Here is an 8,294-nt window from a genome sequence, read left to right as displayed (position 1 = left end):
CATGACCTTTCCAGCCTGTCCTAGACGCATGGACCCCGACAGGGGTGACTGACAGCCCCCCCCCATCCCGCCCTGTGACCGCTGGGTCCCCTGGCCCGTGAGCAGGCTTGCTCTTCACGCACTGGAACGTGGAGTCCCTCGTGCTCCCCCAGGCCCCCCTCAGGTTATTCACACATCGCTGCCCTCAGGGTGGGGAGTTTGGTGGCATTCTTGCTGGCATCAGGTTTTAATTTTGATGAAGTCCAGTCCGTCACTTTCTCCCCTTGGTCGTGTGCTTGTGGAATCTAAGAGAAACCTTCGATCCCCGCCCCCCCCCCCAAGCCCGCAGGGACACTTGCTGGTCGGCCCACTCACCACCATCTCTGCGCTGGCCCCGGGCTGGGAGACGTCACCCCCGAGCATCAGGTGGGCAGTTCCCTGGAGCCCCTGGGTCCCCCACCCGTGTGCTCCTGATACCGGGGTGGGAACGCTCTGTGACCCCAGCATGACGGCGTGCCCTGGGACAGTGGCTGGGAAAGGTGGACTGTAGGTGGGCAAGGGATAGACAGGCAGCGAGGGCCCGTGTGTGATGCCTGATGTGTCCTCGGAAGGTTCTCACGCGCCGTCATTCTTGGATGTGTTTGGATTGCAGCACGATGCAGGAGGACCCGGAGACCCTGCTGGCCTTGCAAAGGGCCAATATCGTGGCCCAGTACCATCAGGTGAGGCCCAGAAGGGACCATAGACACTACACACCCACGACAGGGACCATACCTGCAAGAGCAGGTGAGGCTCAAGAGGGGATCAGAGCCAAGGATGAGCCAGGTCAGCCCAGACAAGGACCATAGTCACCAGGAACAAGTGAGACTCTGGGGATGGTCCCGGTGTCAGTAGCAACTAAGGGTCCATCCTGGATCCTAGTCATTGGTAGCTGAGGAGCCCAGTCACCAGGTACAGGTGAGGCCCGGGTAGGGACCAGAGTCACCAGGTCCAGATGAAGACCACAGCTACCAGGTCTAGGTGAGCCCAGGTGGGGACCAGAGTCACCAGGTTCAGGTGAGGCCAAGGTGGGGATCACAGTCGCAGATCCACATGAGGCTCAGGTGGAGACCAGAGTCACCTAGGTGAAGCCCAGTTGGGGACTAGAGTCACCAGGTCTGGGTGAGGCCCAATTGGGGACCAGAGTCACCAGGTCCGGGTGAGGGCCAGGTAGGGATCAGAGTCACCAGGTCAAGTGAGGCCCAGGTGGGGACCACAGTCACCAGGTCAGGTGAGGCCCAGGTAGGAACCAGTCACCAGATCCAGGTGAAGCCCAGTGGGGGACCACAGTCACTGGGTTCAGGTGAGGCCACGGTGGGGATCACAGTCACCAGTTCCAGGTGAGGTCCAGGTGGGGACCAGAGTCACCAGGTTCAGGTGAGGCCAAGGTGGGGACCAGAGTCGCAGATCCACATGAGGCCCAGGTGGGGACCAGAGTCACTAGGCCCAGGTGAGGCCCTGTTGGGGACCAGAGTCACCAGGCCTGGGTGAGGCCCAGTTGGGGACTAGAGTCACCAGGTCTGGGTGAGGCCCAGGTGGGGACCACAGTCACCAGGTCCGGGTGAGGCCCATGTGGGGACCACCGTCACCGGGTCCGGTTGAAGGCCAGGTAGGGATCAGAGTCACCAGGTCAGGTGAGACCCAGGTAGGGATCAAAGACACCAGGTCCAGCTGAGGCCCAGGTGGGGACCACAGTCACTAGGTCCGGGTGAGGCCCAGGTAGGGATCAGAGTCACCAGGTCCGGGTGAAGCCCAGTGGGGGGACCATAGTCACCGGGTCCAGGTGAGGCCCAGGTGGGGATTGTCACTGATAGATAGAAGCAGGTGAGGCTGTCAGGCTGCGCTCACCGGGCAGACAGGCCCTTCCTCTGGTGCCCGGCCAATCTCAGAGGGTCGGCGCTCCCTCAGGATTCAGGGGAGGGAGGAGCCCTTCTGCTCCCTCCTGTCTGTCCCCATTTCCCTGCTCTGATCGGTCCCCACCACGGAGCCCCCTCTGTTGCAGGCGCACCAAGCAGGGTCTCCGCAGGACCTGTCACTGTGCAAGGTCACCGACCACCAAGGCTTTCTGCAGTGAGTCCCCTGGACACCCCTCATCCATCTCAGGGGGGGTGGAATTTGCAGGAACACCTCTCTGGAGGCTGACCCCCCCAGGTCGGGACCTCGTCCCCTGGAGCCCTCTGAGGGCCATGTCTGTGCTGGGCTGCAGCTGACACACCCCGGAGGATGACCCGGGACGTGGGCAGGAAGGGAGCTGGGCCCGGGGGAGGCCCCTGGACACTCAGAGGAGAGGCCCCCACACCTGCTTCGGGCAGGCCCAGGTGTCTGCCTCCTGCATTGGGGGGGGTGTCCAGTCCCGTCAGCAGGGGATCCTGCCTGTGAGGGGCTCTGGGGCCGGGGCGTGCTCTCCATAGGGGGACGGCCTGGTCTGGGATGAGTCCGCAGGGGTGCTCTCACCCACACCCCCCAGCTAGGGCCCCCACGGTCCCGAAGGCTTCTGTGGGGCTGCAGGTAGATGCCGGGGACCAGGCCAGGGCATGGGGGGGGGCGCAGAGGGAGGGCCCGACCAGACAGGAGGAGGGAAGAGGAGGAGGGGTCTGCCCTGGGCGGGAACGAGGGAGGGGACAGCCCAGTGGCCTAGGTCACAGGGGACGAGGCTGATGGGTCAACAGCCCCACGAGAACCTGACGGATGCTGGAGACCCCAGGTGGGGCCCCCTCAGCCCTGCTCACGGCCCAGTGGCTGCTGGGATGGCTCAGGGGTGGTCATGCTCAGGGGATCCGACAGGACAGGAGGTGAAATGGGCCAGGGTGGCAGAGGGGACAGCAGAGAGGGGAGTCAGGGGACAGCAGGGTGATGGCCAGGGGGCAGGGGGAGGCCGGCTGGATGCTGGGAAGTCAGGCCCTGGGGAGGCGGGGGGACCTCAGCGGGACAGTCATGGGGCACCTGGGCCACACTGACAGCTCTCGGGCTGGTCTATCGAGCAGCGGGGCAGGTCACCCCGTGGGTCACCCCCGCCCAGCCCACCACCAGTAAACACCCTTCTCAGACCCCCCCAAGATGCCGCCCCCACCCACCCTCAGGCCGCTGGCAGCCCCTGCCCTCCCTGGAGGAGCCCTGCCCTCCCCAGGCCCCTGGGTGCAGACGGGGGTGGGGTGTGTGGCTGTGGGACCGGGGCCTCAGGGCTCTGCGTCTCTTGCCTTCCAGGGACAAGGAGCTGCCCGGCCCCAGCCCCCGCGAGGCCAAGGTGAGAGCCCGTCCTGGGCCCCGGGCAGGACGTGGGGGGGGGGCTGGGGCCAGCTGTCTGCACCCCATCCCCCAGGACATCCACGGGCGTCTCCCCAGTCCCCCGTCCCAGCGCTGCACGGGCTGCTGGGAACGCACCCCAGACCCGGAGCCGCGGTCCACGGGGGGCCCTGTGCCTTCCTGGCTCCTCCGGGTCCTGCGGGGGACTGGACGCGGCCCGAGCGCCCACCTCCCGCGGCTGGAGCCTCACCTGCGGCCCCGCTTGTCCTCTTCCAGAAACTCCACCAGGAGCCCCGACGCGCTGACAAATGGATAAAATGCTAAAGCGATGGGACCACTACCTCCCCAGCGAGAAGGTGGGGCGCTGGGTGCCCCCGAGGGCTCTCCGTCCTGACGGGGCTGGGGGGCCGCCCTCAGTGTCCTCCTGCCCCGTCCTCGGGGGAGCCCCCTGCCTGGGGAGAGTCTGCTGGGAGCCCGAGCCTCCCCAGGCCCCGGGACGGCGGTGGGGGAGCGTCAGGTTGGGGCCACGGTCCCTGCTCCTCGTGGGGGACGGGTCCCAGCTCCAGGGAGACCCAGCCTCTCTGCAGACACCCTGAAGCCGAAGCCGGAATCTTCTAGATGCCTCGCGCTCCCTGGGCTCCAAGGGGCCGCCCTGGGCCCCTCTCACCAGCACTGCCTTCCTCCCCGCAGCTGCAACACCGGGTCTACAAGGGGGTCCCGCTCCAGGTGCGGAGACAGGTGTGGCTGCGATTGCTGAACGTCGACCAGGTTAAGGCCAGGAATGCCGGGAAATACCAGGTGGGACCCGTCCACTCCCCTTGGACCCTCAGTCCCCTCCCTGCCCAGGGCTGACCCTCCATGTCCCCTCCCCACCCGGGCTGATCCTCCATGTCCCCTCCCTGTCCAGGGCTGACCCCCTGTCCCCTCCCCTCCAGGCTGAACCCCCATGTCCTCTTCCCACCTGGGCTGAACCCCCGTGTCCCCTCCCCACCCAGGCTGATCCCCCATGTCTCCTCCCCACCCGGGTTGATCCTCCATGTCCCCTCCCTGTCCAGGGCTGACCCTCAGTCCCCTCCCCGCCCACGACAGCTGGGCACAGGCCCTCACGCAGGCCCCGCGGGCACGGTGGGCACTCCCGCCATCCCTGGCCCCCCAGGGGAAGGGTGGAGCTTCCTGCAGGACACACTCCCATGGTGGCCCCAGGGCTCCCTGCCCAGGACGGCAGCTGCTGACAGGTCGGGGTCTGTGTCCCTGATGCCGGCTCCTCCTCCGGGGGTCTCCCCACAGGAAATGAAGGAGGTGGCCCTGGTCTCCTCCCGGGACATCATGCAGATGGACCTGGATGTCAACCTCACGTTCCGCAGTCACACCATGTTCTGGGACCACTACGGGGTCGGGTGAGGCTGCTGGGCCAGCGGGGTTCGGGGGCCCGGGAGAGGCCCGGGGGCTTCTGTGCAGGGGACACGGGATTTCCGAGGCCGGGGGGAGTGACGGCAGCAAACAACACACTGCCACGTGGTAGGGTGCTGGGGATGACCCCTGTGCCCCCACCCCCAGGATCTCGGGGATGGGGAGGCCCCAGGACGGGGTCTCCAGGGGTCACCATCTGAGCTGAGCCCCAAGGGGGTGAGGGGTGGCCCCGTGAAGAGCAGGGAGCCAGGGTGTGGGTGTGGGGGAGCAGTAAGGGGACCTGGGGGCCAGGGTGCATGGCCGTGGCTGGACCGGGACACATGGACCCGAAGAGGGTCAGACAGGTCAGGGTGACACCCACCCTCGGTGCTTTATGTACTTCTGAATTCTGGGCATTTTATCTTAGACAATTTGCAGTTGGTGAGCACACATAGCATGACGACCCCCAGATGCCGCCCCGGTCCAGGCAGGCCCTGCGCTGAGCACACGGGGCCCCAGGGGCAGGGGCAGGGGTCACAACAAACCCCAGACTGGGGTTGCCTTTATCTGTAGACATCTCCGTGTGCACCTTAGAGAAGGGGGTGCCCTGTGTCCGCAGCCCCTCACCCCATCCCCTCAACCACCGCCCCCACGCCATCCCCCTACATCACCCCCCACACCATCCCGCACACCCCCAGACCCCCCACCCCTACACTATCGGTCCCGCCCCCCCCCACAAGGACGCGGTGCAGCTGCCCCCTGTGGGACATGCTCAGCCTCCCCGGCCACCTTGGCGTTCTCTTGACGGCCTGCTCCCGTCAGAAGCCCGGGTGTCCCGTAGAGTCCCCAGGGGCCGCGGGGAGGTGAGGAAGGCAAGGAGCCCCCGACAGGGGGGTGCAGGTGGGCGGAGCAGAGGGTGCAGCTCCCTCTGTGTGCAGTGGGCGGGGTGTGTGGGAGCCCGGGACCCCAGGGGTGACCTGCAGGGGCACCAGTGGCGGGGCTGGAGAGCCACCAGGCAAGGGTGGCTGGGCTTCCCGGGGGGCCGCTTGGACCGTCTCCCCACGAGAACTCGGTGCTCCTCCCTGCGGGGAACCTGCTGCCCCCCGGGGCCCCCGTGGCCCTCAGAGCGCGGCCGGGTCAGGCTGACCTGTGACCCCCGGCCCAGGGGGAGCCGGCCTCCAGCAGCCCGGGCCCGGCGGCCGCAGAGCCTGGGTGCAGACTCAGGCCGCGGTGCGGGGCGCATCGGGCGGCTTCTGGCAGCGCTGAGGGGGCCGCACCCTGTACCCCCCTGTGTTCAGATAGTGATCCCAGGGGTTCGCAGCCTGTATCGGGGTCACACCTGCACGACGTTCCCTGCTCTCCTCACGGCAGCTCAGACCTGGAGCCCTGAGATGCTCTGGGATGGGCGGGCCTGGGGTCCTCCCCACAGAGTCCAGCCCAGGGACACCTGGGAAGGCGTGCGGGTGCGCTCAGGGCCACGGATGCCCCAGCTGCGTGGGCTTGGGGCAGGGGCCACGTGGGGCTGGTGGTGTTCCCAGGACACAGGGCCAGGCCAGGCCAGGGTAGCGGAGGAGAGGCATCAGGGGCTGCGGGGACTGGGGCAGGGGGAGCACTGGCTCCCAGGGGGCGTGAGGGGGGGGCCGCTCCAGGGCTGGAGGGGGCGCTGGCGGTGCTGGGGGAGCCCGGAGCTGCACACCCCACGGTGGGAGCTGCTCGGAGGCGTCAGACACCCCAGGGTGCACTTAACCCCCGGCACACTGCACGTGTGAGGTCGCTGCCTGTCCCCGTGCGCAGACCTGACCCGAGATCGGCCCCAGCGGAGGGGCCCTGCGGGCCGCGGGGCCTGCGGGGCGGGTGTCGGCACCTCGGCGGCCTCGCTGGGCAGGGGCTGACTGAGCAGAGCCCCCCGCTGTCCCCCCTCCTAGGCAGTGAGCCCTGTTCCTCGTGCTGGCGGCCTAATCGGTGTACGACACCGTGAGTGTCCCTGCCCCCGCCTCCTGCCCCGCGGGCGGCCTTGTCCTGAGTGCTGGTGACCAGCGGGACTCACAGTCAGGGCCCCAGCTCCACGGCCCTGAGATACCGGGGAGGGTCTCTCTCCTCCGGGATGGGCAGGGGGTGGGGTGCAGACCTCCCAGGGGAGGCAGGGCCTGCGTGCCCGAGGGCCGGGGCTGCCCGGGGCCCCCGCGTGCACCGCGGCTGTCCTAGAGCTCGGGTCTGGACCCTGACAGACGGTACTACTGACGAGAACCCTGGCGGGGAAGGCTCCCACTCCCCTGAAGGGCACGAGGCTGAGGCGCCCAGGAGGCCGCACCCTTCCACGGCGCATTCCAGAAGGGTCACCGAGGACCCCAGCTCACACGCTCCCTGACCCCGCGGGGTGTCCTGGCCCAGCTCCCCTCGTGGGACCTGCCAGGGGCCACAGTCAGGCCCCCCGACCTGCCCTCCAGGGGGTCTCCAGACCTGGCGGGTCCCCTGCAGCCTGGAACAGCTCACGGAGGCCCCTCCTGCTGGTCTGAGGACAGGGGCCCTGGCACGGCAGCCACAGGGCTCCATAGCGGGGCCTGGGGTGCTACCGCCTGAGCTGGTCCGGGTGGCCCTCACCTGCCCCCCCCGCCCTCTGGGAGCCCCCTCCGGGAGCCCGGGCTGTGAGGGAGCCAGGGGAGCCTGACGCCCTTGGGGAGGGCTCAGAGGGGGCCTCGGGGCGCCCGCCCTCCGTGGGGCTCTGGCTCTTGCAGGAGGTGGGCTACTGCCAGGGCATGAGCGAGATCGCGGCCATCCCATCCTCCTCATGTTCCTGCCCGAGGAGGACGCCTTCTGGGCGCTGGCCCAGCTGATGGTGGACGACAGGCATGCCATGCACGGTAGGGTCCCCCCGGGCTGCCGGGCGGGAGGGGAGTCAGGAGGGCCTCCCTGCAGGCTGCTGCACCAGGGGACAGGCGGGGACCCCCCCAGCCCGCCCCCCCACGGGCAAGGGCCCCACCTCCCCGGTGGCCTCGGGGTCCCGGAGCCACGGCCACCCGCCCCACTGTCTGCAGGCCGGGCTCGCACTCCCGCTGCTCCCCCAGCCTCCTGCCCGGCTGCCTGCTTGCCCCCCAGGCCCCCCTGCCAACCCACGGCCACACGGGGACCAGGGGGCAGCGTCTCCCCCTCCCGGGGGCCCCCAGCCTCACTCCCAAGCCCCACAGAGGGCCGTGCACGCCCATCACCCTCCCCGTGGCCTGCACCCGCTGCCCCTCAGGGCTGGGGACCTGCCTGTCCCCGCGGCGGCCCCTGCAGGAGAGAGGGTGCTGGGTCAGCCGGGCCTGGTCCTCAGCCCCCAGCCCACGCCCCGCGGGGTCTCTGTGAGGACAAGGGTCCCTGGGCCCCGTGCCCCTGGCCTGGGAGGCAGCCCTGCCCTCTGAGAAGAGCAGGTCCAGTCAGGGCTCCGAGGGCAGTGGGCACACGGGGGTCAGGGCGTGGGGGGAGGCCCCTGCCCCGACACCCCCCACCCCGCCTGGTGCAGGAGGAGGCCCTGACTGTGGGGGCCTGGGGCCTTCTCAGGCTTCTTCGTCCCGGGCTTCCCGAAGCTCCTCAGGTTCCAGGCTCATCACGAGCTCGTCCTCCAAAGAGCTCTCCCCGACCTGAGGAAGCACATGGCGAGTGGG

The 8,294-nt window shown here is 68.9% G+C and overlaps 1 long non-coding RNA gene across 1 annotated transcript; it reads left to right on the top strand.

The window, feature by feature from the left end:
• The first annotated feature begins 319 nt into the window (after positions 1-319).
• Positions 320-3,262, top strand: LOC140612152 (uncharacterized). Its single transcript, XR_012013470.1, has 4 exons — positions 320-405; positions 632-701; positions 2,021-2,088; positions 3,223-3,262. It is a non-coding gene; the product is annotated as an uncharacterized lncRNA (long non-coding RNA).
• The last annotated feature ends 5,032 nt before the right edge of the window (positions 3,263-8,294 follow it).

Source organism: Canis lupus, chromosome 20 (genome assembly GCF_048164855.1).
Source record: "Canis lupus baileyi chromosome 20, mCanLup2.hap1, whole genome shotgun sequence".
NCBI classification, from domain to species: domain Eukaryota; kingdom Metazoa; phylum Chordata; class Mammalia; order Carnivora; family Canidae; genus Canis; species Canis lupus.
Note: the sequence above shows the minus strand (reverse complement) of the source record. Positions and strands in the feature narration are given on the sequence as shown.